The sequence below is a fragment of the Ambystoma mexicanum genome, chromosome 3p (genome assembly GCF_040938575.1).
Source record: "Ambystoma mexicanum isolate Mex_15411 chromosome 3p, UKY_AmexF1_1, whole genome shotgun sequence".
NCBI lineage: Eukaryota > Metazoa > Chordata > Amphibia > Caudata > Ambystomatidae > Ambystoma > Ambystoma mexicanum.
The window spans coordinates 1184821809-1184839456 of NC_090925.1; positions in this window are offsets into that span (position 1 = coordinate 1184821809).

Here is a 17648-nt window from a genome sequence, read left to right on the forward strand (position 1 = left end):
TACAATTTACTCAGATTCAGCTTATATGTCTACTACAGTGCACGGGGGATTGGCAAGATGGGGATGGAGAGGGTTCCACAGAGCAGATCGTGTCACCAGTACAGCATGCAGAGCTCTTCAAAGAACTGATAGAGGCATTAAAAGACCCCACCGTGGTAGCCATAGTGAAGTGCCAGGCCCATGCAAACAATACAGATGTCATCTCTTTGGGAAACGCGGCAGCGGACGCTGCTGTCAAGGAAGCTTCTTACTTAGTTAAAGAGAGAACAGGTGAGTACCTAATACAAAAACATGTAGAAGAATATCTCCCAGGTGGTTATAATGCCATGCCCGTGTGGCAAATACTGGAGCTACAAGATGGGGCATCGAAAGAGGAAAATTAATTGTGGGAAAAAAGGGGGTGTAGTCAGTCAGCAACAGACCTCCTATGGCATCAACTCAGCACAGGTAATTTAGTGATGCCAATCAAACTATTAGAAATAGCTTTTCAACAACTACATTTTCCAGCACACAATGCAAAACAACACATCGCCGCAGAAATACGGGAGAATTGGTTTGTCCCAGGTTTACATGAGAAACTCTCAAAAATGGCAATGGAATGTACAATGTGCCAGATATATAATTCAGGAATGATATTAAGGACACTGCGGGGAACAATACCAAAACCAACAGGCCCCTTCAGAGAGCTGCATATTGATTATGCAGATATGGGAGAGAGGTGCAATGGATCACGTTACATGATAGTAGTAGTTTGTCCATTTTCAAGGTGGGTCGAGGCAGGGCCATGTGCACATCCGGATGCCAAATGTGCTGCAAAGTTCTTGGTGAGGGAGGTATTGTCATGATCTCTGCTTCCAAAAGGTCAGGGTTTTCCCAACTCCCTTGGAAGCAGATCCATAACCCAGGTTCCGAGTGCCAACCAGTCCCAATTGGGACCTTTTGGACCCAGTCCTGGCGCCAGTGGCACCAGGCTCATAAATATGCCCAGTCCCAGCGCTGGAAGCGCCGGGCTCATAATGCTTGGGTGGACTTACCTGCAGCAGACCATGCTGCTTACTTGCCTGCCAGTTGAGTCTCTGATCCTCTTCTGTTTGGAACTACTTTTCCTGTTGGGTGGGGCAGGAGCCACTCCCTAGATTCAGAACACTGGAACTCTTCTGGAAAGCAGGAACTCTTTTCTTACCTAGGCGTGGCTGTGGAAGGAGACACCTAAGCACTACAGGAGGCTATTTAAACCACACCCGATGGATGAATCTTGCTTTGCGTTATTCTGCATCCTCAGCAGCAGAACGCTCATCGTGTCTTCTGCATCTGATCCTGGGCCTAAGGAAAAAGGCTTACCATTCTGAATCCAGTCTTCAGCAACACCTATAAAGACAAGAAAGAACAGGTTAGCACTACGGTCTTCAGTGACAGCTCTTCACTTACCTGGTCCATCGGCTGTCACCAACGCCTCGCGCTGCATTCCGGCATCTGAAAGACAAAGGCTTACCTTCTCTTCGTGCGCTCCGGAGGTCTTCACACTGCATTCCGGCATCTGAAAGACAAAAGCTTACCAACTCTTCATACGCTCCGGAGGCCTTCGGCGCTGCATCCCGCATCTGAAAGACAAAACAAGGTGCGTTTAAAGACATTGGGGAACTTTAATACTCACGTGCCATTACTCCTTTCCACATCTAACCCAGTGGGTATTCCGGCACCCTGCAGCCGCCCCGAACTTGTACCTGCAAAATAAAAAGACAGTTAGAGCGCATCGTGAAGCAGGCAACAAGCGCTTACTTACGTGCTTCCAGGCGCTTCTATTCATCACACGGGCTCCATCTTCAACTCACTTCAGCCCGCCATCCGCCATCGCCGGAACCCTGCAAAACAAGAGACATCATTACTAAAGACTTTAAAGACATTAGAATTACTCGAAACTTACCGTTCGTGCAGTAAACGACGGACAGCAGTCCTCTGAAGTCAAGAGGCCTGCTCCCCTTATCCAGTGAAGAAACTGGTTACAGCACCCTGCCTCGAGGCAGATGGAGAGCACGGCGTTCACTTACCTAAGGTGAGAGCGTTAACCTTTGGGGTTCTACAGGAGAAGAGAAAGGGAAGAAGAGAGAGACATTCAATAACCCAGTTCATTAATCCCGCATTTTCTATCTGCAGACATCTTACCCTTCGAGCCAGACATACAGTGCACAGAGGTCCAGCCCAAAGAGCCAGCCGTGTGTTACACATCACCTTTGAAGATACGGTATATGCCCAGTCAAGACCGGCGCCTCTACGGGAATCAGGTGAGCGTTACAAATACGCTTTTATTGTTCAGCAGCTTCCATCCGTCTAGTCTACGGGAAAATTTACCCTACGGACAATTTCTTAGAATCCGACAGAACTGTAGTGAATTGGCTGACTTTAAAATCAATAGCCAGTTCTTGAGCGAAAAACTAAAACAGAGACAATATCCTCGGAAAATAATCAAGAGATCTATGAAGAGAGCACGTAACGCAAATCGCAAAGTGATCCTTCAGAAACACACAAAACCACAAGATGATAGAATTACATGTGTCTCATCTTTTTCGCCCCTGAATAATGACCTAAGAAGGGTGATACTAAAAAATTGGAAAATCATTCATACCGATGATTTTCAACCCAATTGTCCTAGATTTGCCTTCAAGCGGATGCCTAATCTGCGGGATAAATTAGTACACACTTACCCTAGTAACAACATTGAGACATCCATTCAATCTACATTATGGGGACTGCCACCAGTCAGTGGTCATTATGCAGGCGGACATTGTTCAGTCTGCCATTTGACCAAGAATTTGAAACAGATTGATCTGTATGACAGGCTATGGAAATACCAATCCTTCTCAAATTACCTGACTAAATGGGTGATCTATGGGATAAAATGCCCTTGTGGGTTAATCTATATAGGCAAAACGATCAGGTCAGTGAAATTACGAATTGACGAACATCGCTCAGCCATACGGAATGGTACTCAGGATAAACGATTGGTGGCCCATTATTTACAAGCGAAACACACATGCGAAGATATATTTTGGTTTGTTATTGAGACATCTAAAGCTCACCCAGAGGGAGGGAATAGGGATCTGTTCCTTAAAAAAATGGAGCAAAAATGGATTTATAATCTCAGTACAGTCCAGTCCGGTCTAAATATTGCCGTAGAGTGGAGTCTGTTTATCCACTAATAGCTCAGACAACCAGTGGGGGGTTAATGAAATATGATCTCATTGCCATTTATTTCTATCATGTCTGCTGGAGGGTGATGCCTTGTCTAAAATTGTCATATAATGCATAACCATTGTATGCACAAATTTGCTCTATAAGAAAAAAATGTATTTGACACACTATACACCCCCCCTTACTGAGAACTAGCAAGCAGATCATTATTTACTGCAGTGTTAAGTATACCTTCATAGGATCCATATACACTCAAAAATGGCCGACCCCTTTCTAATACTGAGGAAAGTCCTTCCTCTATTACACACACAAATGGACTGGACTTGGCAGTCCTCTTTCGATGTCAACGAATGGCATTTGGCTTACACCAGTATTCAACCAAGGAAAAAGCCACGGGGTAAAGCGATTCTGTGAAGGTGAATGCACATACGACAGGTAAGCCTGCTTTGAAATCCATGCCACACTTGATTGTTGCTCAAAAACGTACAGAGAGTCTAATTGTACTCTCTGGTGCCTTTGTCTCCCACACAGAGCCATTCACTGACACGCGAGCGGTTTAAAATATCTAACCCAATATATAACAATGCAAGACAGCCTTGGGGATCATTATGGCCAAGTAAGTGTTACTCCCTGCCACTTAAATGCTTGAAAGAAACGCAAATCAGGTGAAACCTGTGAAATTGAAAGGCTTTTCGCATTTCTTTTAGATTCCATGATGCATTATGGGACATGTCGTATCCGGAATACCATAGAAACTCGGTACACTACTGAAATTTCTCTGCAGGACTTGAAGCAAAAATCCCTGCCTTACACATAAAGTGGTAAATATGATTGATTCATATATCAAAATGTAACTATTGTTGGTTCAATATGTTACTTGTTTCAACAAAAATCTAAATAAATGTACGTATTGATTTACAGCTTGAATTCTTAAGACGGACTGGTCTGCCGCCTCAATTAAATTGATTCATGCAATCGCTTTGCCCATCACACCAAAAGAAATCACTTTTAAGGTTAGCAACCTGGCTACTTGTTTTGTATGCACACAAACACCACCATCACTGTTTTTATCATGTTTGAGTAAAACAATTTTTATTTATCTTTTTAGGTCACTACACTGACACATAGGCGCCATGTTGCCAGTGTAACGTGTTTCTTTAACATATCGCGTCCTGAAGACGGGGCGTTGGACTTTATTGACGAGCTTTAAACTGCAACAGTGTTGTCCTTCTCCCTAGAAACATATTCAAATGTTGACGCTATTATACCATGTTGTTGTATAATTGAAAATGCGATCAAAATACACCATTACTAACATCACGCTAATTGTACATTGCAAATGTTTTGGTGTCTGCTTCTTCCGCCCATTTGTGTTTCTACAAATAACGAACGCTGGAAATAGGTTTTTTGTGTTGTTTTACCATGTTGTTTGATATAATAATTAAAATATGCTAAACACATTTCTTTGTCTATGGTGGGAGATATAATCCTATGAAATTCCTACTGTGAGGTACATTTCTGACAAGTAGCCACCTTTCGGTGTGTTAGAGATGGGTAGCTAGTGGTATATGTACGTTTTTTTCTGGTGTTTTTTTTTTCTGCTGCTTCATTCCCTACTTCCACGACTAAGGCAGCTTTTGTTTTGTCACATTTGGGCGGCACCGCCGCCTGGGCAAATCCATTGTTAGAATCAAATAGTCATGTTCTCTACAATTGCGATGCCCTTTTAGCTATGATGAGTAAAGTATTTGATACACGTTATACTACTCAAGCTACCGACTTGGAACTGTTGAAGCATCGACAAGGGAACAATTCTCTATTGGTTTATCTGGCTTGCTTTAATCAGCTGGCAGTGGAAACGGATTGGCAGTCTTCTATCAAGGTCTCTCGGACGAACTAAAGGACATTCTCTCCACTGTCCCAGTGGTTCCCACAGCACTCGGGGAAGTGCTTGATTTAGTCCTTCAGATTGATGCCCGTAAAGCTGAAAGGCGCTGAGAGAAGAAACCTGCTCTATTCGCCTCAGCCCCTGCGGAGGCATCATCCTCGACACTTCCTGCACCAGAACCTATGCAGATCGGTGTGGTTAGGGGTCCACTCATGCCTGCTCAAAGAGAATACTGCAGATCGCACAATCTTTGCATGTATTGTGGGGCCTCTGATCATCTTCTGCCCGAATGTCCCAAAAAATCTAAGAGAAAGGCGGGAAACGCCAAATCCCAACAGTAGATGGAGTCCCTACGTCTGGAGGACCACCTTTGGACTCTCAGATACAGAATCCGGTTCAGCTGGTCCACCTTCCTGTTACATTTTCTGTGAACCAAGGTGGTTTGTTTCAGGCAATGGCAGTGATAAATTCGGGAGCAACCGGTAACTATGTTGACCAATGCTTTGCCTCTATGTCAGGCATACCGCTAATTCGCAAACCCGTACCTGAAACTGTTAATGGGGTGGACGGTTCGATCCTTGTCTCTGGAATGGTAACTCATCAGACGGTTCCATTGCATATGAGCACTGACGAAGGCCATACAGAAGTGATATCATTCAATATTATCAAAGCTCCAGCCTCCAAAGTCATCCTGGGTATCCCATGGCTGCAGTTCCACAACCCTGTCATTGATTGGTCGACATATCAGATCCAGTTCCCTTCCAACGTTTGCAATACCCAATGCACTTCATTGCCTTCATTGCCTGGAATCAGCCAGGGTAGCCCTGCCAGGGTACTGGTATCCTCTACTATGCATATTGGAGCCATATCAAACAACATTGCGTCCACGGTTCCTTCTAATTATGCAGAATATTTGGACGTATTTGACAAAGGTATGGCAGAATCTCTACCCCCACAACGGGCCTATAATTGTCTGATAGACTTGATACCAGGAAAGATACCTGCTGGAAGGGTGTATTCACTCACTCTCAAGGAAGATGCGGTACTCAAAGAAAAGAAGGGGATTTACGTCCCTGTATTGACTATCGTGCCTTGAATGCAGCTACCATAAAAAAACAGTACCCCCTTCCCCTGATCCCTGTTCTCCTTAATCATTTGGGATCCTCAAAAATATTCACTAAACTCGATCTCAGAGGGGCCTACAATTTAATCCGTATGTGTTAAGCGGAAAACCTGTGCAGTTCCCTCTGGGACCAGTGCAAAAGATTTAGGCTTACAGGTCTTGGCAGTAAACTCACTTGGTAGCTGTCTGTACCACACAGATTCACCTGGTAGCTGTGGCTGAGCAGTCAGACTTCTCTCAAGAAAAGTTAGGCAGTATGTGGAGTATACAAAATAGGGCAATTTACACAGTAGAACAAGCAAGCATGGAACAGAGCTTGGGTGTAAAGATATATAGGTATTTATTTATAACAACACATCTATGAAAACACTCTGGCACTAATACGGCAAACAACTTCAATCACAATTACTATAAGTAAATCAATCCCCCTAATAATAGTTCGACAAGTCTAGGTTCAACGGCACCACTTATTTGCAGACAGAGGTGAATGCTTTAACCTAGATGGCACTCTAGTATTCGTTAAGATGGGAGAGAAAAGGCAGGGTATGAAATCAACTCGGTACCAACACTTTTACGAACAAATGCAAGCCAAGTAAGGCAGGGTCTACTGTAGATCGCAAGTTCAGAGGCCAGGCCCACTCGGAGAGAGGCAAGGTGATATGTCCCAAAACGTATCACAGTGGAAATGCACTTCGAGTCTTTGTCGCAAATTGTTATCGAAAGCTTGGAGGCGACCCAATGGAGAGGCGAGGATTAAGACACCTCACACTATCAGGCAAAAAGGGAAGCCTGTCGGACGCGGTACCTTGTATGTGGAGAGACAGATCCGGCGGGGGCAGTTGTTCCTGGTGGTGGATGCAAGTCGCGGCTTTGCCAAGAGAAGAGATGATCTCGTCATCCAAGGAAAGTTGAAGATCGTTGCACCAACAGGGAAGAGACCAGCCACGGAGTGCTCCATCACAAGGCACCACCTTTTGGTCGCGGTATGGGCTAGTGGCTATCCGGTTGCCGGGGTGCTCTGCATGGGCAATTCGACCACTACGCCCTGGAAGCGAAGAAAAAGCAAAGGGGACTGGTTGTGCCCACCAGTCAGGGGAAGAAGACTCTCCGGCGGGGAGATCTCCTCTGTCGTCGGGAAGTCGTGAGACGGTTCAGCAGGGCTCCACCGGAGGTGTCGTTGTTGCAGGTCGGCTCAGCTTTACCCTCATCGGATTCTTAGGTCCTGTGGCGACTTCTGAAGATCCAGTCCCAAAAGCCCTGCTTTTATGCAGAAAACCCCTATTCATTCAGCCTAGCTGTCAATCAAAACACGCTAAGTGGTGAGCGGGGTGGCTCACCACTTGGGCCAATCACACCAGAGTGCGACTTGAGTTGGCAAGGCAACTCAGTCCAGGGTGCCTAAACCCCCTCCCACACCCCCTGTGGTACCCAGACAGAATGGCACCACTTTGGAGGGCCTCTGTGCAGAAGCCTGCCAAAAGTGGAACAAAGGGCTCAACCTTTGGTTTAGGAGTCACAGAGACGAACACAGACGCCATTTTAAAAACCGAGTTTCTGGCAAAAAATACAGACCGATAGATTTATTTAAGATAAATAAACCGGTGGTATGTTAGAGATTAACGAGAAAAAGTATTAACCTCCAACAATGGGAAGAATCCCATAGGGTTATATTCGGGGTCGAATATAACAAGTAGTTTCCACTGCCACCAGCCAAAACTCGACGAGGGGGGACGGGACAGTGCCCCCTCGAATAACAGACCCAGGGGCAATCGAATTACCCCTACTAGTACGTCCACAATAGGATGGTTGGTACAAGTTCTGTTAGTAAATTTAGGTCTAGTAAAGCCAATTTAGATGCCCTGGGAGACAGTAGTCAGTCCAAGGGTATGGAGTCTATGGTGGGGGTCCTCTAGGATGCCCCAGTGTTACAGCACGGAGGGTGCGGTGTAACACACATAGAAAAACATATGAGACCCTATGGAGTAAAAGACCCCATAGCCCATAGAACACATTGACATTCAAAGGAATTAACCACATTCAAGTCCAAGAGTGGGAGAAAAGAGTCTCACTCTTGGCAGGATGGAAAAAACAAACTCCAGAAATCCAGCAAAGCTGCTGGGGGACTCACTAGGTTAGGAAATTCAGCCTAAACAGAGAATTCTCCCTAACATTATGAGAAGAGGGGATGAGTGGAAAACTGCGTTTAAGACACGTTACGGTCTATTTGAGTACTTGGTGATGCCCTTTGGGCTCTGTAACACACCGGCCAGCTTCCAGGCATTTATGAATGATATATTCCATGACATCCTTGATCAGTACGTGGTAGTTTACCTGGATGATATTCTGATCTATTCGCAAAACCAGACAGACCATTTACTACATGTCAAAACGGTGCTCCAACGTCTGAGTGATCACAATTTGTTCGTAAAAGCCGAAAAATGCATCTTTCATGCCTCAGAGGTGGAATTCTCGGGTTACGATCTCACTAGCAATGGGATTTGTATGAGCCAATCTAAAATCAGTGCCATTTTGGAATGGCCAGAGCCCAAAACTGTGAAATCCCTACAATCATTTCTGGGTTTCGTAAATTTTTATAGGCGTTTTATCAACAGCTTTCCAGAGATTTCTGCGCCTCTTACCTCTCTGACCAGTGCCAAGGTGCCATATGTATGGTCATCTGAAACCCAAAAGGCTTTTGACCAGCTAAAAGCCGCTTTCACTTCCGCGCCTGTCCTCAAACATCCCGATCCTGATCTCCCATTTTTTGTGGAGGCCGATGCCTCGGGTTATGCAATTGTTGCTGTGTTGTCTCAACATTGTCCCCATTCCGCCAATATACATTCCGTTGCCTACTTCTCTCGCAAGTTGACACCTTACGAGAGGAATTATCCCATTACGGAACGTGAACTCCTAGCCATCAGAGACGCTTTTATAGAATGGAGACATCACCTCCGGGGGGCAAAACATCCTGTAACAGTATACTCGGATCACAGAAGCCTGTTAGCTTTCAGATCAATGAAATGTCTTACTGCCAGGCAGGCGCGGTGGCGCTTATTTTTTTCCACAATATCAGTTTGTTATCACCTACCGTCCTGCCAAGGCCCAAGTGTCAGCCGACACTCTCTCCCGCCTCCATGCGGGGAACCAGTTCCGGCGAACTGAAGCACTACCTCTAGTACCAAACAGAGTTGTTTGTGGATGTTCTGTTCAACCGTCTTTACGTTCAATCATCGTTCATTGGGTCTCAACCCATCCAACGGAAATTGCTGATTTCAACCTGGAACTAGTTCAAGGTTTGCCATTCATTCAAGGACGCATCTTTGTTCCACCGGGTCAGGCCCAGACCTTGGCTCTCCAGTGGTCCCATGATTCTCTGGTTGCAGCACATCCAGGAAGTCAGAAAACCCTTGGGGCATTACGTTGTTGGGCTTGATGGCCTTTATGGCATGCGACGTAAAGGATTACATCCTAACCTGTGCCATTTGCACCCAATGTAAGACCTCCAGAGCCACACCTGTGGGTTTGTTACAGCCTCTGCCGATCCCATACAAACCTTGGCAGATGGTGTCGATGGATTTCATTGTTGACTTGCCTGACATCCAGGGACACGACACCATTTGGGTGATTGTGCACTACTTCACAAAATATGCTTTGTTCATTCCTTGTTCCGGTTTGCCGTCAGCTCCCGGACTGGCTAGATTATCCATGACAAACGTATTTTGTTTCTTTGGGTTGCCATCTGTCATTGTTTCTGATCGTGGGACGCAATTTACCTCATGATTCTGGAAGACTCTTACGGTTTCCCTAGGCATTGAGGATAGGTATTCCTCGGCATACCATCCTCAGACTGATGGGCAGACTGAAAGAACCAATGCTACTATCGAACAGTTCCTACGCTGCTTATGTCTTCAGTTTCAACAGTCATGGTTTACTTCATTGCCTTATGCCGAGTTTGCATACAATAATTCTATGCATACGTCAACAGGGGTGTCTCCCTTCTTTGCCCTGTATGGTTGCCACCCTAGGGCACTCCCGCTTGATCCGACATTGCCCGATACCAACCCGGCCGCAAGAGATTGCGTAAGAGATCTAGACCAGGTTCATCGGGATGTTCGCTGTCACTTGCTTCGGGTTCAAGATCGTGCAAAGAAGTACGCGGATGTTCATCATTTGCCGGCACCAGTCTATCGGATTGGCATGAAGGTGTGGTTGTCATCCCGTAACTTACGGATTGCTGGTAAACTTTCTCTTCTGCCTAAATTCGTGGGGACCTTTACCATTTCTGATGTTATTAACCCTGCAGCAGTCAAGTTGTCATTGCCACGTTTGTGGTGCATTCACCCAGTCTTTCACGTCTCCCTGATCAAAGCTTTTGTCCGGTCTACTCGTCTACCGACACGTCCTTCACTGATTTTGGTGGACGGCAAAGAGGAGTACGAGGTCTCACGCATTCTGGACTGCAAAGTCTCTAAGGGTACGGTGTTCTATCTGGTGGATTGGAAGGGTTTCGGGCCTGAGGATCGTACCTGGGAACCTTTGCCCAACTTGCATTGCCCTTATCTTTTGAAAGATTTTCATTCCTCCAGAGGGTTGCCGGTGTGTTTGGGGGAGGATGCTGTTACACTTCGGCAGAGAAAAACTTCCCTGCAGAGTACGTCCCATTCACAGGCTGCTTTGTGGAGCAGATACAGGTTGTCATGGCGCCTGTACAAGCTACGGCAGAACCCGTGTCAGCTGACACGGGTCGTACGTGAGGGAGGTACAACAAGGCACGCCCTCCTTACAGGTTTAAAACTGCTGTCTTCCAAAGGGCTTGTTGCTGCTAATTAGTGTTTCTTACTATTTGCGGTTACGTCCGTTTTCCTTCGTGAAATCTTGTCACGAAATCCCGACTTGATCTCCTGGTTCCGACCCACGCTCAAACCTTTGGATTGTTACATCTTCTATTCCATTGGCACTTCTTATAGACCGGTACAATATCGACCCGGACTGCCCCTGGACTGCCTTCTCTCCGTCCTTATCATTGTCGTGATCTTCTGGTATTCGACGTGGAATGTTATTTGGATATTCCTTGCCTGCTCCTGCTGTCTTTGCATCTCATTCGTCAGCGGTTACTCGGAACACCTCAGTTGCTCCAACCCTTGTCTGGGAAGCGTGTGTTTCAGGCAACCAACTGTGTTTGTTCTCTGATATTCTGCCAGTGCCATCTTTGACTATTGTACCTCATTTACCTACTGCTCTGTTGGTATTCCTCTCTACTGGATTTTGGGACATTCATTGAACTACAGCACTCAACGAACTTATTTTCAAAGTGCATATTGATGCTCTCCTGATCCTGCACCAACCCGGCTCTAGTGTGACCCTCGTGCCGCCCGAGTTTACTTCCCTGTACTAACTTACCTGTTTATTATTTCTTCCTGTTGTTTTCTCCAATCCTGGAAATCATTAACCCTTGACAGTCCCACAATTCAGGTCTGTTTTTTTGGCTAAAAACTCTCAATAGGAAGAATCCATTAGATGAATTCACTCATTTGGGTTTAATTCTTTACTTGTAGGTCCACCCGGGGAAAGTTCCACTCCAATTCCTGCCTAGGTATTTCCTGTCCAATACTGTGTTTGATTGCTTATTTGTTTCTCTCAGCACTGTTAAATATCTTTGTATTCGTTTGCAGCATTGGTATTGGCGGTGTGTGTTCTCCCCGCTCTTTTATTCAACTGACACCTCTGCCTGTTCCAATAGAAACAGCAGAGAGGTACGTTGTAAAGAAGAGCCCTTCTTTGAGGAAGCCTGAGTCTTGTACTCAGAGGAGCTGGAATTGGAGGCTGAATATCGATTCCTGTATACATATCGTCTCCAAGGTCATCTATCTATCTTCCTGACCTGTTTACGGAGCAGTGAGTAACAGTCACTCTCTCTCTCCTTCTCTCGTGTGATACACTGTACTCCTATACAAATCAATATCAATGGCCATTCACCCTGTGTCACCCTTTGTTGCTCCTGCACTCTGTGTTGTATGAATATTTTCTTGCTTTTATCATTTGTGATCAAGCATGTGCATATACTTTGACCTGTTACTCTGCATTGCATTCCATTTAGGTAAGGGGTCTCCCGATGATGTGCATTTTATGCAAGGCAGGTGAGTTCCACGTACAGTTGAGTGCATAGAATTTTCTGACATGGGTGCAGGGCACTGTGTGTGTTCACTCTGGATTTACTTGCCTTTGCCTCAATCCCCATTGTTGGAGGGTGGTATACCTCACCCAGGGGTGCAATGGTACATGTGCTGTGGTACTCTCCAGGCTACAGCACTGCTACTGCCCATTGCATCAACTCCATGCTTCTAATCCACACCCTGTGTAATTCATTCGGGTCAATACCGCAAGTAGTATGCATGACATTAAGGCCAGGCACCACTTCTGTCTACCACTGATTGTCCTCCACTGGCTAGGTGTGTCAGACAGTGTTGAGTCATAAGAACTATGCATTGTCCACTGTGATTTGTGAGGCCTGCTTACTCCCTATCTGCTAAAGTTCATTCCTCATTGCTGTCCCTCCAGAGCCATTTCATCATGTTACTCGTACCTTCTTCAGGTGACCAGCTATTGATGGAGATTTCTTCAAGGGAATCTTTATCGTGGCAGGGGCCAACCTCTAGGATACACATCCGGCCGCCCTCTGTTGGGGACTCATTTCCTTATTTTCCATGCACTACCCATGTGTTTCATCTTCTACTCTACCTTCTCTCTCCCTCTTCCATGCTAAGCATTCCCTTTACTCTCTCACTCTCTACATTTCTTTTGTCCTTGCTGCTTGATGTACTTCAAGGTCTCACATGCCCCTGTCAAGCCCAGAAATGGTGGGGCTCTTGAGTAGTGTCATCATCACTGCACTTGGGGAATGACCTGAGAGAGTTGCATCTCTTTGCACTTACCCAGGCATCCACTGAACTGGTTGCACTTGAACCAGCCCTGAACTTGTTATCACCCTCGGAATACCACACCCCTCTAAACATCTGTGTACTTGCTCCTTCTGATTGCACCATGCAGGTACGGTGTCTGTCTGTTGCACCCTGTCCTCGCTCCCTGCATGATGGCACATTGAGGCACTTGTGAAAATATGATGAATCACTGTCCGACAGATTCACTGTTAGATCCAGTGTTAATGGTATAGTATAGTATGCAATTACTGTTCCTGTACTCAATATTATGGATGTCTACGAGCGGGTGTTATTTTCTACTTGGTCCATACATCGTTGAGCGCTTTGAGATACTAGTGTTATGTATTGGCCATTTATCTATCTCCTTTGACATTACATAACATGGCACGGTGTGGTGATGATTTTACATGACGTATGGGACGGTTTATGTGACACACAGAGGCGATTTGATGTCTAGTTTGGCATGGTGGTAGTGGCATACTCCTTCTTCTATGTGTTTCTTCTGCAAACACCAACTTGAATTGATTTTAGTTCTAAGGGATGCACACATTGTTGCACTTCCAAGGACACATTCTCAGGGTGGTTAGGTGGGCACAGATGATTGTCCCTTTGTCATCATTGAATAGCACCTGGAATGTGCCAGAGCTGTGTGCACTCCACAGTGTTTGGATTTTAGGTGAAAAAGGTAGCCATAAGCTGGGTATGGGCAGCCTTGCCACGTGCCCTTTGACCTACCATGCGCAAGCGGCATGCATGTGGTTGGTGATGTGGGGGCACCACCATTTCCATGGGCATGCCACGCTGTGTTGCAACATTGTGCAGGACACATGCTGCCAAAATGATCCTGCACACTACTGGTGGTGCATATAGCAACTCACCACCAGAGTTATCAAGGGAGCGGGAACGTGACTTCAGCACTCTGACAGGCCGATTCATGGAATTAATGTGTGAGAAAAATCGCAGCGCAAGCGTACGAAAGCGTGCGAATCGCAGCGCAAGCGCAAAAATCGCAGCACAAGCGTGCGAAAGCCGAGCACATCGATTCATGGAAGTCCGTGCGCATGTAAATCCTGGGATGTGCACTAAAATTGTGTGTGGCACACGTGGGCGCCCACATCATCAAACGGCGTGCGCTATGTGCACTGCGAAAGTGCACATAGTGCGGCGCACACAACAAAAGTGGGCAGAACACAGGGTGTAACACGCGGAATGGGGAACAACGCGTGAAAATGTGGCCGTTACGGAGGAAGTACAGGAGGTAACTGCGTGGGAACGCCCACACGCGAGCCTACAACACATATTCATGGAATCGAACCGGGGAAACGCGTGCGCCAAAAAAGACACGCTAATCCGGAAACACGTACGCCAGCAGGAAGCAGGCGTAAGCGGCCCCGCGCATCATAAAAGGGCGCGCAAACAACAAACAAGCTCAGACGCTACGATGAAAATAACATTCCTCACAGCAGTGGTCGTGGGACACCGCAGGAGGAGGAGGATAGCCAGGCCCAGAATTTTTACACCCAGGACCAGCCTTTTTGGGATGACTGATGACCAGGTGTATGGGAGGTGCAGGTTCCCACCACACATAATACTCGACATGGTGAGTGAGTGGGAAGATGACCTCACATCACCCACCCTGTGCTCCCAAGCACTGAGCCCCTTGGAAAAGGTGCTCAATGTACTGCACTTCTTGGCCACTGGTTCATTTCAGTGGACAAGTGTCATAGTGGGGGGGGTGTCACAGGCCACGCATTCACGCTGCCTACGCCAGGTGTTGGCCATCATTACTGCACGCTCTTCAGTCCGCAGGCACATATACATGCCCAGAACACCTGCAGAAAGGCAGGCTGCCATCCAGGACTTTTACGGGGTGGCACACTTCCCCAAAGTGCTAGGTGCCATTGATTGCACCCATGTGGCTCTACGTCCTCCCAGGGCAACTGAGAACATCTATAGAAACCGCAAGCACTGGCATTCCATCAACGTGCAGGTAGTATGTGATGCCAAGGGAATCATCACCTCAGTATATGCCAACCAGCCAGGGTCCACCCATGACAGTTTCATTTTCAGAATGTCACCCCTAAAGCGGGACCTAGAAGCTGGGCGGCATGGCGATACATGGCTTCTTGGTGAGTATAAATGTCTCTGCACATGCATGCATGTCAGATACTGAGTAATGTCACAACCCCACTAATGATACCCATCATCACCTCCCCAGGGGACAGTGCCTACCCTCTGAGCACCCACATGATGACGCCAATTCGGAACCCCACCACACCACCTGAGGTAAGATACAACACAGCCCATATTGTAACCCGGGGCATAGTGGAGCGCACATTCGGAGTGCTCAAGTCACGCCTTCACTCCCTTGACCGCTGTGGTGGGCAGCTGCTATACGCGCCACCAGTAGTGTGCAGGATCATAGTGGCAGATTGTGTCCTGCACAATGTTGCAACCCGCAGGGGCATGCCGGTGGACATGGTGGTGCCCCCAAATCCCCAACCACATGCATGGCCGCTGCACATGGGAGGGGAAAGGGCACGTGGTGAGGCAGCCCGTACGCAGCTGGTGGCTAATTACTTCACCTAAAATCACACCCCTGTGGAGTGCACACAGCCCTGGCACATACCAGCTGACAATCAATGATGATGACATAAGGCACAGTTAACTGTCACAACCATACCAGCCTGAGATAGGTCACCGGGAAATGTTACATTGTGTGCATCCCTACCTACTGAAAGACAACCAATGCTGTGTCACAAAAAGACACACATTTATGCTGCATGAATGACTACCCCCTTGCAAAATACAACATGAAAATAGTGCCATGTCACCAAACCCCTCCCCATCTCAGCTACCCAACACACCATGCAATGTGAAAGCAACCAAATGAATGCACAACACATGACACAAGTGTCACAAAGTGCACTGTCCCAAATGGAAACAGGCCACAGACAATATGCTCCCAGTAATCAATAACAAACAGCACACATGAACAAATGCTTACCAGCAACACAATACAGCAACACAGGATGAAACAGTGGCAAAATATGACAGTACAAAATCAAAGTTGTGCAAGTCTTACAACCTGAATAAGCCAGCACATCGACCCCTTCCAACTGCAGAGTGTTGCTGGCAGGCAAATGTGTCAGTGTACTGCATAAAACATGAACTGCATCTGCAAAGGAGACGGCCTTGTGAAGACATGAAGAAGGTACCTGTGAATAAGGAGGAAGACATGGATGCACAAGCACATATCAATACACCATGCACCATGTTCAATACAACAACATTCCCCACTAGGGATGTCCACACAGTTTTGACTACAGACTGCCCACACAGCTCATTGGAGCCCAATGTCACTGTGTAAGTCACTGTCACTTGGTCACACCCTTTGCAAGCCCATGGAAAGGGGAAGCAGGAGGGGTGTGTGTCATGAACCCAAGCATCTAACCCAAAGACAGGACAAGCCTTCATGTGCCCAGCTGGAATACACAGTGGATGCCCACGGGAGCCACACAAGGCTGTAAAAGAAAAAAAAAAATCAAAAATCTAAAATGCCCATGTGTGGACCGGGGGGAGGCCACCCAGGAGGTTCGAGGACAGGGTGCACACCAACACCCACCTGCGTGGATGTTGTGAAAAAAAAAATACCTCCATGGGCTCATGGCCTGCACGGCTACGCCAATGTGGGAGAACTGCTGTTGCTCTCTTCACCCTCTGCTGCCACATCAGGAGGTGGTGGTGCTATGGGAGGCAGCCCACGCAAAGCCCTGGCATGGTCCTCCATGGCAGCAAGCATGCAGGTGTGGAAGGTCTTGTTCTGGAGGATGATAGTATGGAGATCCCCATGCAGCACCTCACGGGTTGCCTGCATTTCTGCACGCATGGCCTCGCATGATGCCCGGATCTCCTCACGAGTTGCCTGCAGCTCAGCAGAGAGTGAACGTGTGAGCTGCTCCAGCTGCTGTTCTGACCTAAAATTTCGGGAAGCCACAAGTTCACCCAGGGTCTCCCTAAGGAAATGGAGTTCTAACCTCAGGGCTTCCCTGTGGCCCTGTGAATCTACAGATATGGCTTCGCGCAGAGTCTCCAGTACCGCCCGTCAGTCCCTGTTGGATTTCAACATGTCTTCCCTGTGTGATTGGCAAATGGAGTCTGTTGCCTGCTGTTGATGCTCCATCTGCCTTTCAGGGGGGAGAATGGAAGTGGCCACCCTCTCCATTGCCTGAGCCATCATTTCAACTGATGCTCCCTGTTGTGCTGCTATACTGTAAATGGCGTTTTCCCATACAGTATTGCCTGGTGGCGTACAGCCACCGCGTCGGCGGGCACCACACCTGTTTGGAGCAAGGAGATCTGCACCTTGCTGGGCTGGCACTGCCTGAGGCTGCAGGACTGCATTCCCCCTCTGATCTGCTGGCCCAGGAACAGGATCAGATGTTGTGGAGTGTGACCCTGAATCTGTAATTGCCAAAGGCGGAGTTACCAACACTGACATCCCCATAGA